Consider the following 14,162-nt stretch of genomic DNA (forward strand, 5'->3'; position numbering starts at 1 on the left):
GCTCGGGCTCAAGTCTGCAACATTTTTTTATTTGCAAAACTTGCCTATGTACTGCAGGTTCTCCAGTGTGCGAGGAAGAAAGTGCAGGTGATGCACAGAATATTTGCTACATTCGTGTCGCGTTCTAACGTATGCGTCGCGATAGCCTATTTATTTCTCAAGAGTCTGGTGGAATTCGGCATTCGTCCTCATGGTTCAGCCCCGCCGCGGTGGCTCAGTGGTTAGGGCGCTCGACTACTGATCCGGAGTTCCCGGGTTCGAACCCGACCGCGGCGGCTGCGTTTTTATGGAGGAAAAACGCTAAGGCGCCCGTGTGCTGTGCGATGTCAGTGCACGTTAAAGATCCCCAGGTGGTCGAAATTATTCCGGAGCCCTCCACTACGGCACCGCTTCCTTCCTTTCTTCTTTCACTCCCTCCTTTACCCTTAACTTACGGTGCGGTTCAGGTGTCCAACGATATATGAGACAGATACTGCGCCATTTCCTTTCCCCCCAAAACCAATTATTATTATTACTCACGGTTCAGTGGTGATTAAGCGCTGCATGACTACCGTCCGTGGCATCCACGTAGCTGGCGTCGAGGTGGAGTTCGAAGTGCTCAGGCTGGCGTCGCTGGCGGCGTCGTAAGAGCTCTCGGTCCAAGTGCCCTTGGAGGTGATGCTGGTAATGTTGGCGTGGTGGGCACCACCCGGATAAGTGGTAACAGCGCTGGAGGCACCCTTGGTCGTAGCAGGTGATGGCATCAGACGTGCCCCCCCCCCCTCCCGTGGCACGCTATCCCTCGATGTTTTATAACCTTGGCGTTGGTACACGTCATCCTTGTCGTCGTCGTCGTCGTCTTCGTCTTTTCTTCTCCACCAAACATGTCTTCCCACCTCACCGAATCCTTCTTCATCTTCTTTATTCTTGGGTTAATGCACGTCATGCTTATCGTCATCCTCGTCGTCTTCTCCAAACTTTTTAGTTCATACTTCTATTCCAAACTTCCTATCACATGCGACACAAACCACCTTTTTAGTAGCTGTGATTATTAGACGTCTCAGTGCTCATTTGCTTTCCTATTCGCACCAACTGGACACAGTCGTGAGGGGCCTTTATGGGGATTCCTTAAGGAAGTTGCTGACACCTTCAATTTCCTCATTGTGCGCTTTTCTTTAGACTACCTGTATAGCCTCTCCAGAAGGCAGATGACTCAGACACTGACAGAGTATTTGTTCCTTGTATCATTGTGTCGGCAACGTTTTCTCGAGTTCCTTGACACCAGTGTTTTAAAACGTGTTAGGCGAACGTGCATTTCTTTCTGCTGCAAAAACATTCTTCTTTAAACTGCACACGTCTACGCTGCCCGGAAGACATGGCTGCATGCTAACGAGATGCTTGTGCCATGGCCGGTGAACTGCCACCAGTGCAGTACATCAGAGACAATTGACCATTGTTTTATTCTGTGCGTTGATGCTGTGTTCGTCTGGGATATATTACAACGGACAATTAAGAAGGGCATTGACATCACACCCTACAGTATCTGTTTTTTGCCAGTGGAGAAAAAGTGTGTTGTGCGATATGATCTATTTATGTTGCTGGGACTATTTAGTCTCTGGAAGAGCCACATGATGGACCGCCATGCCGAATCACCACGGTCGTAGAAATGTTTGTTTTGTAAACAATGTGGTTTAGTGCGGGGAGCATATGCTGCCCTTCAAGAGACGCCTAGTTGGCTCCCCTATCTGGATGCATGAGTGTGCCATGTTTTGGAAGGAGGGGTCATGCAGGGGTATGGTAGCCTGTTGTCTTTTGGCGTAAGCTTGCTTAGACTTTTCTTTTAGGCACTATTTGCATGGAATAAAGAAAAAATGTTGTTGTGGTGGAGCGGAAGCGCCCGTTTCTCGAACGCCAAAGGCCCTGGTTTGGTTACCCGGCCTATACCCCGGTTTTTTTTTTATTCATTGTGTGTGCGTGCCCTCTGACTTTTATGCCGCCCCGAATGTTGAAATTGTTTCTTTAATGACAGGAAACGGCGGTGCAGTGACTGTCTTACATATCTCGGTGGACACGCGATCCGTGCCATAAAGGAAGGAATAAAGGGTGGAGTGAAACAAGGAAACAAGAAAGAGGTGCCGTAGTGATCGTGGTGGTGAAAAGCATTTATTTAGCTATATATACAGAGAGGTGCTCGAGTAGAGGCCCCTAGTTGGTCTCGCCCCTTACAATACAAGGCGGAGTCCCTCATTTCGGGACGCCGTTGGTCCTGACCGCTGCGCAGGTCCTCCGAACCAGGGCCTGTTGGGCCGATAGTTCCTGGCAGCCGAGCATAGTGACCTCCCAGTCCTCTCGGGTAGGGGAAGGAGTGATTGATGGGGGGGGGGGGGAGAAGTATTTTGCCTGCATGCCCAAACCATGTGAAAGGTGTCGGCCACCTCCCCACAGAATGAGCAGCGACCGTCAAAAGAAAACCAAATTGCTTGAGAACCGCGGGGCTACAGCAGGGTGTTTGGAAAGAGCCTAAGGAGACTTCGTTCACCAGCTGTACCCAGTCCCTTCATAGCAACCGTGTAGCGCCGGTGTTCGGGACGATATTGCTCAGTAATATCTTTAAAAGAAGGAATACACCTGTGATGAGGGTTAACGTCCTCCCAAGGCACGCCTGGCGAAGGTAAGTGAGTGCGCGGGCAGCCTCATGGGCGCCTTCGTTGCCTGGCATGCCTTTCGCACAGGTCACGGGCGCGCCATCCAACCAAGCCAAGCCACCAAGCCTTTTGCATTTCGTCTCCATCGAAACGCAGTCGCCGCGGTCGGGTTCCTACGCGCGATGCGGACAACTACAGCTACTATGACGCCGATTGCTTTTCGACCGAACGAGCAGTATACGCTATAGAGTTACACTCCTGTCACAAGGGCATTTCGAAGGCCCTCGAGCCGATAGCCTATCGACTCAAATGTGATCGCGCGCTGCTACACGGGCAGTTTCAAAGGCCATCGACTCAATTGTCTATCGAGTCAACGGAGCAGCGGGGAACTCCATTCAGATTTTGAGAGCCTTCGAGCGCTGCGCAAGGTTGCTAGGGTTGCCTGGAGCGGCGCCAAGAGCACTTTCGTACACGACACATTCACGGTACAAAAACATGAACAAACGTTCTTCACCTAAACTTTAATACAAGCAGTCTATACAATAATTTTAAAATTGTATCAGACTGGTTTTAAGCGCATTAGGCGAATTAATTTTCCGGTGCGGTCTTTGCGTTGCTTGCGTACTTAGTGTTGACAACATGGTGGCGCACTGCCCATCCGCTTCAAGCGATAACAGTTTCGTCGCTAGTCCCTCAAAGCAATCTCGCGTTCTAAACTGTTGTATTCGCCTTCGATATGCCCCTTCTTACTGTCGCATAAATTTTCAAGAGACAAATATCGTTTGTTTTTTAGACATCAAGGCGATTTCCCAGGTGTTAAAGCCTGACGAAGCAGCGCTCCGGCGCCGTTGGACTGGCTTGGTTTTGACTCGCCTTTTATTAGAGTGGCTACAGCCACAGAGTTTCTTACTATTATAGTAAGAAACTATGACTACAGCAGTGCCTGAATCTGTCAGTAGATGGCGCTAGGAGCAACGCGCGGCGTCCGTCGCGTACGTGCAATTAAATGGTTTTGAACGACATGTGCGTATGCGTGTATTTCAGCATTTAGTATATATCTATCATATTTTTGTTATTTGTGCAACATCCAAAGTAGCCATTGGGGCGCCACACAAGCCTGGCGTAAGACATGAGTACCCTTTCAATGGCCATTGAGATTTGCCGTGTAGCAGCAACACAACCCCTTCGAGTTCTATGTCGATTGAGAATTTCGAAGGCCCTCGACTTGATGGCCATTGAAACTGGCCGTGTGACAGGAGTATTAGACAGGCTGTCCCATTTGGTTTTTCGCTTATCTGCGTTCGCCCCGCCAAGCGAACGCCAATAATACGCAACGCAGATACTAATGGCATTAATGTTTCTAGGGGCGGGTTACCCTCGAATCCCCAGAGTTTGTGTCTCTGACTGGCGAACACTCTGTGCATGCAATTAGAAAAAACGGGGTCGTATTCTCCGTCATGGATGAGAAAGTTGGAAGTTTGTTTTCTGAGTAGAAGAAATGGCGCCGTAATTGTCTCACGTCCGTGGACACCGAAACCACGCCGTAAGGGAAGAGAGGAAGGTAGGTCTGAAAGAAGGGAGAAAAAGGTGCCTTACTGGAGGTCTCCGAAATATAATTGGCCAGCCCAGGATCTTTAAGGCACGCCCACATCACACAGCACACGGGCACATTTTGCGTTTTGCCTCCGTCGAAACGCGGCCGCCGCGGTCAGGTTCGAACCCGGGTACTCCGGCTCAGTATACGAGCGCCTTATCCACTAAGCCACCGCGGCGGGTAAGGATGGGACAGTCTAGAAAATTCTGAAAGCAATTACGTCTGCTTACGTGATTGTGATTTTACAGGAAAGGAAAGGCGCAGTAATTGTCTCACATATCAGTGAACACCTCAACCACGCCCAGAGGGAAGGGAGTAAGTTTGTAGTGAAAGCGAAAAGATAAAGATGTCTGCTTACGTGGCCCCTGCCGCAGTGGCTCAGTGCTTGGGGCGCTCGGCTACTGATCTGGAGTTCCCGGGTTTGAACCCGACAGCGGCGGCTGCGTTTTTATGGAGGAAAAACGCTAAGGCGCCCGTGTGCTTTGGTGGTGGTGGAAACTTTATTAGACATAGGAGAGTTTAGGACGCGTTGGTCCTTGGGCCGCCGCACAGCCCCACTGCACTCAAACGTTCATGTTCTGGAGGCTCATGATACTGGCAGCCCGGCCTGTGGCGATGGCTTGCTTGGCCGGGTCCTCGGAGCGCAGTAGGGTCTCCCAAGCATCCCAAGTGGTAAGGTGTTCCAGGCCCCGCGGGGTAGGATCCGCCGGGCAGAGGAAAAGGACATGATCGAGAGTGGCTTTGGGGTGGTGGCAGAGGGTACAGGCGGGGTTTGTGTGGACTTGGTGATAGCGCGAGTGTATATAGGGGGAGGGTAAGGTGCGTGTTTGGAGCGGCCTCCATAGTGTCTGGTGATAATTGTCTAGGGAGGGATGGGGTGGGGGTACAGCCGACGCTCGGCTTTGCAGGTCTGTGTCAGTTCAGTGAATAAATGCATGCGCTCCCTTTAGAACCAGATCGGAGGCCGCCGGTGCCCGGTTGAGGGAACCTCAAGCTAAAGCGTTGGCAGCCTCGTTTCCGGGATTCCCGGAGTGGGCAGGCACCCATATGAGCTCAATGTTGCGGGGCGGGTGTGCGGCGAGGGTGTTCAGTATGCCAAATGCAGGGACGTGAGAGAGAGAGAGAAAAAAAAACTTTATTGGCGCCAAAAATTCTCGATTCAACGGGACCCGGGTGTCTTCATGTTGAAGTTCCGAGTCTTCCAGGGGTGGTGCCCTTATTCCAGGGCCCCACTGAGTCTTGCTACCTCATACGCATGCTGGACCAGTCCTTTTTGGACCGCCAGCACGCTGCTGGTGAGCAGGCTCTCCCACTGTTCCGCATTGGGCTCTTTTAGTTTATGTAATGAATAAGAATGAATAATTGTTTTTACACTCCCATGTAATATGGTATAAAGTGGGGGTGGCTCCACACCACTTGCATGTGTCCGCGTACTGGTTCGGAAACAATTTGTGAAGTATGTGTAAGTTATGAAAGCTTCCTGTTTGCAGTCTACGCCAACCGACTGCCTCATATTGCGTTAATAGCTGGTGTTGTGGAGGATACGCTATCCTCTGTCCTCTGTAGTGATTTAGGATTTCCGCGTACGATGGTTCCACCGTTGTGGTGGGCTCACAGTTGATGTATCTGCTCGGTTGCTAAGCTCGCGAGCTAGATCGTCGGCCCTCTGATTCCCGGTCACCCCGGTGTGCCCCGGCACCCAGAAAATTTTGTGCTGAATTTCTTTGTTCGGGGGTCCCGCCTGGAGCATGATGCGTAGCGCTCCCTTGCTGGTCCTACCATTAGTGTAGTGCCTGCATGCTTCTTTGGAGTCAGTGATTATTGTGAGCGATTTATTTCTGCGGTATCCTTCTACAGCTAGCGCAACAGCAGCTTCTTCCCCCTCGGATAATCTGCAGCCGCTCTGTGATGAACTGGTGACTAGGTCCCCTTGATGGTTCACCACCACCGATACTACTCTGTGTTCCTTCGTGTTTCTGTTCCATCGATGCAAAACCGCATCTGTGTATACTACATTTCTTTTTTCAGCTAAGTGCTTTTCTGCATACTCTGCTCTCGCAGCCCTTCTTTCTGCGTGCAGATTAAGGTCCATGTTGCGAGGGATTGGGCACACCCTGAGTGATTGGCGAATGTTATCAGGTATGCCCGCAACCCTATCTTCCACTTCTTCCCAGCCTTCGGAGGAGCGCTCGGCCGGTGGTTGACTGCTGGAGCCTGTACATTTGGGCCCCTATTTGAGCTTCCTTTAGCTCGTCAAACGTATTGTGGACTCCCAACCTGAGGAGCTTCTAGTTTGACGTATTTCTTGGTAGATTTAGGGCCGTCTTGAAAGCCTTCCTGATTAAAGTGTCTGCTTGTTCTTTTTCGTGCTGTGTCATCTTGTGGTAGGGGAGTGAGTATCTTATGCGGCTGACCACCAGGCTCTTGACTAAGTTGATCATGTCACTCTCCTTCATGTCAAATCTTCTCTGTGATACTCTGGTGATCATTCTGCTGACATTGATTGTTGGAGAAGGCTTAGGGTGTGGCTGCACTTCCCGCTGCTTTGGATCCACATTCCCAACACTCTGATCATGAAGCGTTCCGGGAGGACCTCCCCTTCAATTTTTATGTTGTATATTTCTTTGGATGGTCTCTACCCCACTCGTAGAATTACCGACTTCTCGTTGGAGCATGCCAGTCCTCTCTGACGTAGTTCTGCACGCATGTGGCTGCCTGCTGCAGGAGATCTTGTTTTTGCCCTGGGGAGCACTGGCTGATCCAGATCGTTATATCAGCGGCGTACATAGCGTGCTGTATTCCCTCTATCTGGCTCAGCTTTCTGCCTAGCCCAATCATGGCTATGTTGAAGGGGACCGGCGAGAGCACTGAATCTTGCGGGGTGCCTTTGTTTGGTGTTTCGAAGACCTTTCTGCGTAGGTCCCCCAGTCCAGCCGTAGCTGTGCGGTTTGACAGGAAAGCCCTTACGTAGTCGTGTACTCTTCTTCCGCAGTTGGTGGTGGTTAGCCCTTCCATGATGGCGTCATGGCTGACGTTATCGAACGCGCCCTTGATGTCCAGTGCCATGATGATGTTCTTTCCTGTTTTTGGGGCGGCTTCTGCGACTTCCTCCTTGATCTGTAACAGGATGTCCTGCGTCGATAGATTTGTTCTGAAGCCGAACATACTGTGCGGGTACAGATCTTCATCTTCCAGGTATTGTTGTATTCTCCTTGTGATGACTCTCTCAAAAAGCTTTCCTAGGCACGACGTAAGCGAGATAGGGTGCAAATTGTTTATCTCCAACTTCTTGCCTGGCTTGGGAATCATCACAACTTCTGCATGCTTCCAATCCCGTGGCAGTGTGCCTTCTGTCCACAGTGTATTGAGGTAGTCTGTGAGTTGCATCACCGCTTCATCGCTGAGGTTGCGAATTAGCGAGTTTCTGATTTTATCGGCTCCTGCTGCTGTGTTTCTGGTAACCGCCCTGATGGCCGCATAATCCTCTTCATTGGTTATCGGCCTGTCGAGGTGCGGGTTTTTCTCCCCTTGATATTCTTCTTGGTATCCTTGCGGCTTGTCTGTGCCATAGCACTTCTTGACCGCCTCCAGGATCTCTTCATCTGACTCTTTGCTGTTATTGACCAGCCGCTGGATTGCTTTCCCACTTTCTGCTTTGGTCTTTGTTGGATCCATGAGCGCTTTGAGTATCCTCCACGTTCTGGCCGTGCGAAGGGTGCCGTTCAGAGAGCTGCTAAACTGCTCCCACCTCTGTCTCGCCAGGTGTGCCGCATACTCCTCTGCCTTCTTTGTGACCTCTGCGATATTGAGTCGTGGTGGTGGTGAAAAACATTTATAAGCAATTAAATTTTTACAGAAAGGTGATTGGGGTAGGACCCTATTGGCCCTTTCCCCTCACAGTACTAGGTGGAGCTCCTATTCCGGGGCCCCATTGGCAAGCAACGCCGCCCGCGTCCGTTGAACCAAGGCCTTTTGGCTCTTCAGGTCTTGACAGCCGAGCAGGGCCGCCTCCCAGTCCTCTCTGGTGAGTTTGGGGTTGGGGGGATAGATGGGTTAGATTGACACGCCCAAACCATGTGGAATGTGTCAGACACCTCCCCAAAGAACTGGCACGTGCCATCAAAGGATGTATTGAAGTGTTTAAGCACCGCCGGGCACAGTACAGTGTTAGTGAGAATTTTGATGAGGAGGCGCTCGTCAGCGCGATCCAGACCCTTACAAGAGGCCGGGTAGCGCCGGTGCTCCTCCTTGTAGTAATCGGTGATTTGTTTGAATGTAATGGCCAGATTGTCTGATTGGGAGTACCCTTCCAAGGACAGGGAGATAGCCCGGGGAGAGAGTGCGTGGGCGGCCTGATCGGCCTGTTCGTTTCCCTGGAGGCCCTGGTGACCGGGGGCCCAAATCAGGTTGCGTGGAGTTGGATCTTCAGATCGACAGCTATATTCCAGTATGCGCCAGGCAAGCAGGGGAGCCCAGCCCAACTCGTAGTTCCTACAGGCCCCTCGCGAGTCGGTGATGATGTGTTTTGACTTGGGATTCGTGAGAGCCAGAGCAATGGCAATCTCCTCCGCGTGTGTTGCGCTGTAGGCTTTGAAAGTGAGCCCGTTAACTGTGTTTGTGTTGTGTACGACTGCGGCCGTGTACCACCCCCCGTGGTGTGGGCCGGCAACGTCTACGTAATACACATGTTCTTGGTTACCATAGTATCGCGCCAACGCTTCCGCGCGCGCCTGGCGACGACCGTTATGGTCTTCACTGGACATGTTGCGGGGAAGGGGTCGGACCCGGAGGGCGCGTCTCCAGAGTTCTGGCACTCTCTCCCTTTCCTCAATGTGGTAGTCGTGTTTGATGTGTAGCCGGTCCAAGAGGCGGCGACCGGACGTGGTCTGTGCAAGACGCGTGTATTGGTTGCATAAGTGGGCCTCTCGAAGCTCCCGAAATATGTTCACGCCCAAGGCCAGAAGCCTCTGGTTGGACGTGGTGATCGGAAGATCGAGAGCCCGCTTGATGACTTTCCGCAGGATGACCTCCAGTTGGTCATCATCATGTTTGCGCAGGTGCAAGTAGGGAGTTGAGTAGAGGATTCTACTCGTTACGAAAGCATGGGCAAGCCGCAGTGCATCCTTGCTTCGTAATCCGCCCCGCTTGTTTGAGACCCGGCGGACCATTCGGCCCACCTGGTCTCCCACCGTGCGAAGTTTGGCTATGGTGGTGTCGACTCTGCGTTGGTGGTGTATGAAGAGGCCAAGGACGCGGATCTCCTTGGCCTCCCGGATCGGTCCCGAGGGGAGACTGATGCGAAGCGGAGTTGTGTCCCGGGGGGAGGGACGTAAGTGCACAAATTCTGATTTAGCTGGGGCGCACTGGAGTCCGCAGTAGGCCGCGTAGTCGTCGACTAGGGTCGCTGCTGCTTGCAGGCAGGACTCCATGTGGCCCAGGTTGCCTTGCGTGGCCCAGATTGTAATGTCATCCGCATAAAGAGCGTGATGTATCCCGGGCAGAGAAGACAATTTGGAGGGAAGGCGAAGCATTGCCAGATTGAAGAGCAGGGGAGACAGGACAGCGCCTTGAGGTGTTCCCCTCGAGCCGATGGTGTATGGCCCGTGTTCCGCATCTTGTATGCGTATATAGGCTTGATGGTCTGTAAGAAATTGACTTATGTAATGGAATGTTTTGTGGCCACAGTTGGTGTTACTGAGGTGGTCCAGGATTACTGCATGTTTGACGTTGTCGAATGCGCCTTTAAGATCCAAGGCCAGGACCACCTTGTCGTTGTGGGGACATTCGACAGGATCTAAAATGTCGTGGTGGAGCTGTAGAAGTATATCCTGTGCTGACTTGTGAGGACGAAAACCGAACATGGTGTCCGCGAAAATGTGCTGTGTTTCGAGATAATCGGAGAGTCTGTCGCGCACCATCGTCTCCATCAGCTTGCCGACACAAGACGTCAGAGAGATGGGGCGAAGGTTCTCCACATCGATAGGTTTGCCGGCCTTCGGAATGAAGGTCATGAGAGCCGATTTCCAATCGAGAGGGAGAGGAGTCTCTCCGTCCCAAATGCTATTGATGTATTTGAGGAGCGCGGCGTAGGCTGCGTCGGGAAGGTTGGCCAAAAGCTTGACCGTAACCTTGTCGCGCCCAGGTGCAGTGCCCCGCTTCATCTTGCTTAAGGCCGCCCGGAGGTCGTGGAGCTGGAACGGCTTGTCCAGCTCCGTGTTCTCTTCGCCTGCATACGAGTACGCCGCCTGCCGGGGGTTCTTAGTGGTGCAAAGGTATCAATCCCTGAGCGTGTGCGCTAGCTGTGTTGTCGTTCCTGTAAAGTTGTGCGATGCCCTATGTAAGTGGCGTTGGGTTTCCGTGCGTGTTTGTATTGGATCGATGAGAGCGCGGAATAGGCGCCACGTGTTGCGGTCAGACATCTGGCGCGCAGCCGCGTTGCACCGGTTCACCCAGTTAGTGTCGGCTAGCTGAGTAGCATATTCCGCTGCTTGTTGTGTGAGTTCGAGGATGCGTTTCTTTAGGCGTCTGTTATGTTTCTGTTTCTTCCATCGTTTGGTGAGGCTGCGGCGGGCCTCCCAAAGGTGGAGCAAGTGGTTGTCCACGTCCGTTTGTGTTTCTGTGAGCTGTATCTGCTTCTCGTGTTGCGTGAGTGTAGACGTGAGCGATTTGGACCATGCGTCGTATCCCGACTGGAGGGGATCTACGATAGGTAGAGATGTGCGGAAAGTCGTCCAGTCCGGTACACGAGCTTGTGTTAGTGGGCGTTTCAGGGGACGCATGTAAATGGTGGTGTTGATTATACAGTGATCACTACCCAGAGTGTCCTCTGTATTCAGCCAGTCGGCATGGCGTATGTTGCATGTAAATGTGAGGTCCGGGCAAGTATCTCGTTGAATCGAATTGCCGACACGTGTTGGGTTGGCGGGATCAGTGTGTAAAGTAAGTCCAAGTGTGGAAAGAAGTTCCGCAAGCTTCCGCCCACGTCTGTCCTCCCGGGGGTACCCCCATAGCCTGCTCGGGGCGTTGAAGTCGCGGACGATCAGAAGGGGATCCCTTCCCGCCACCTGCATTGCTTGGGTGAAAATTTCATTGAACGTGACGTTCTTAAGTTTAGGTGGGCAGTAAATGTTCAGAATGTGGTGTACAGGTGGGTCAGACCGCTTTAGGGGCAGCACGGACACCATCGTGTATGGGAAAGGCGGTGTTGTGGAGAGCGTGACTTCCTGCGCAGTATACTGCTTGTGAACAAGTATACATGTCTGCGGGTTGTGTTGAAATGTAGTGTAGTTTGTGAGTTTGGCACCGGCGCGGGGTTCCTGAAGGGCAACCACGGCGACGAGAAACTCAAAGGTCTCAAGATAGATGCGGAGATGAGTCCGCTTCGTGCGGTTCTTGAGACCTCGGCAGTTCCACTGCGTTATTGTAAGCGGCTGAGTTGCTCTTGCTCGCGACTTAGGGTTGGGGGGCATGGTCGGAGGCAGAGGGTGGGGTTACGTTGTTAAGACTCCCCAGTCCGCTAGTGCCCGGCGCAGACTTGGAGGAGTCTTCCGAGAAGTCAAATTCATCGGGAATAACTCTGTTGAATTTGGAGGGGCGGTTATCGTCCCTGATGGGCCCTACGCGTTTAAGGACGCGCGGATTGTCTTTTATCCATTTTTGGATAATGTGAGTTACGGCTTGGGTCACCTGTGCGATGACACTCTCCACCTGACGCGCAATGGTATCGTGGATAATTTGGGGGAGGTCAGCCAATTGTGTTTCAATTGCGGTCACCCGGCTCTCCAGGGCCGCGGCGCGACTCTCCACATTAGTAGGAATCTCCCTGTCTGTGATATTTTCTTCCTCGTCGCTCGACGCGGGCGGAGTAGGGAATTTGGCTTTGAGCGAGTTAAGCTCGCTGGCTAGTTTTTCGTTTTGAGCTCGCAAGAGGGCGAGCTCGCGCTTGAGTTCTTGCGTCTCGGCGGTGCTGGTGGGGGAGGAGGGAGGAGGGGAAGAAGAGGAGGCGACCCTCGCCCAGCTGCCTACCTTGGGTTGGTTGCAGGCGGCGCCGCCAGGTGAAGCGCTGAGAGCTGGGAACTCCGCTGCTCCGGGTGGTGGCGTTACCGTTGCTGTCTTGCCTGGGGGAGGCATCACGCCACGTCGTGGCGTCTTCTGGTTGTTTTGCTGCCGCCCTCCCCGTGTAGCGCCGGAATTGGCTCCCTTGGATGGCGTCCTGGGCCCTGGCTGCGGCAGCTTGATGAATTTGGCGGTGCATTCGTGGGAGCTGGTGAGGTGCGGGCCCCCGCAGCTTAAGCACATAGGATTGCAGACGTGGGGGGCCATCCCCTCAGTACCAAGCCCCACGTTTTGACCACAAAGGCCGCATCTTTCCTTGACCGGGGTGGGACAGTTGTCCACCCGGTGCCCCAGTGTGCCGCAACGGTAGCACGCTGGCACCGTTTTTTTATATTCCTTGACGGGAGTCAGTTCTGCATTATAATCGACGTAACGCGGAACGCTGCGTCCCTCGAAAGTCAACACAGCTACATTCGATTTTCCCAGCTTGCGCACATGGACTAAATCACCACCGCGCCACTGCACACTATGTTTCAAGGATTCGCTGATTTCAAGGTTATGCACAGAAATCACACCACGACACACATCACCGGTGAGCTTGAGGTGTCCGTGAAGCGGGAGCGATCCTTTGCTGGTTGTAATTTGGATGTCCGTCAGAACCTTTTGAGCTACCTCGGGGTTCTGCGTGCCGCAGACGATAATGTTTTGCTCCCAATTGGGAGAAATTGTAATCGCATTCATATGCTGTCTGCCGATGAGTTCCGAAATGGCAGCGCCGAGCTCACCTTGCTGGAATGCTGTCTTGAGGGCGACCGTACTGCGTGGCCGCAGCACGATCACGTAATCGTCAGGGTTCATCCTGACCGTCGGCTTCGGCGTCCACTTGGAGACTGGTGAAAATGACTTTTGTGGACATTTAGAAGACGGAGCGCGAGCGTCTCCCGTTGCTGATTTGTCGAGAGGAGTCTTAGGCGTTGCAGCTCCTCGTGCGTTTTGCCGGCGGCGGCGCCGGCTTTCAACGACTTGAAAAAGGGCAGCTTGCTGCGCCGAAATGGTGGATGGGCCATCCTCTGGTTGGCTTGCAGGGACAGACGACCACTACAGAGTCGTGGGGTCGTATCCGCGTTGTTCAGGCAGAGCCATGTTGAGCGGTTGACCGGCGGGCGTCTCCGTAGCCAGCGGCGGGGGAGCCGAAGCCGTTAGGCTTAGCTCGACCGCTACGTGGTGATGCGGAGGGTTGCTCGAAATGGCCGAAAATTGGGCATACCTGGGTCAGATCGGTGTCTCCAGGATCCTGCTGACTTCACAGATGCAGTCGGACAGGTTTGATAGGTGTTACATCAGTTTGCCGCGGTTCCAGTCGAAAATCGACGGAGCCGATGTGCCACGCGTCCGATCGCTGCGTCTGCTGTCGCGTCTCCCATATATATTGAGTCGTAGCTTCCTGTTAAGCTTTTGTCTTTTCCATCTCTTTGTGAGCCCTCGCCTTGCTTCCCATAGCCTAAGCAGCCTCGGATCCACTTCCGGTGTGACTTCCGTTCTGTCTATCTCTTGCGTTTTTTGTTCCTGCAACTCTTTCAGCTGCTTGCTCCATTCCTCTATTGAGGTGATTGCGCCTTGCATCTGCCCACAATCGCCCCGGAAAGCGTCCCAGTCTGTTACGTGGGCGTTTCCAATCTTTCTTTTAGTATTATCTGCTTCAAGGGTGACCTTGATTACTTAGTGGTCAGTTCCCAGGTTCTCCAGGGACGTGAACTCTACCGCGGATGAAATTTAGTTTGGTAGTTTTAGAGTCCGATAGTATATACGGGACCTCCGTGCGCGTGATGGCTGGGGCAACAGCGGCCTCTTCAGCCTCCTCAGAAGTGGCAGTGGGGGATAAGTGAAGG

Source organism: Amblyomma americanum, chromosome 9, assembly GCF_052857255.1.
Source record: "Amblyomma americanum isolate KBUSLIRL-KWMA chromosome 9, ASM5285725v1, whole genome shotgun sequence".
Taxonomy (NCBI): domain Eukaryota; kingdom Metazoa; phylum Arthropoda; class Arachnida; order Ixodida; family Ixodidae; genus Amblyomma; species Amblyomma americanum.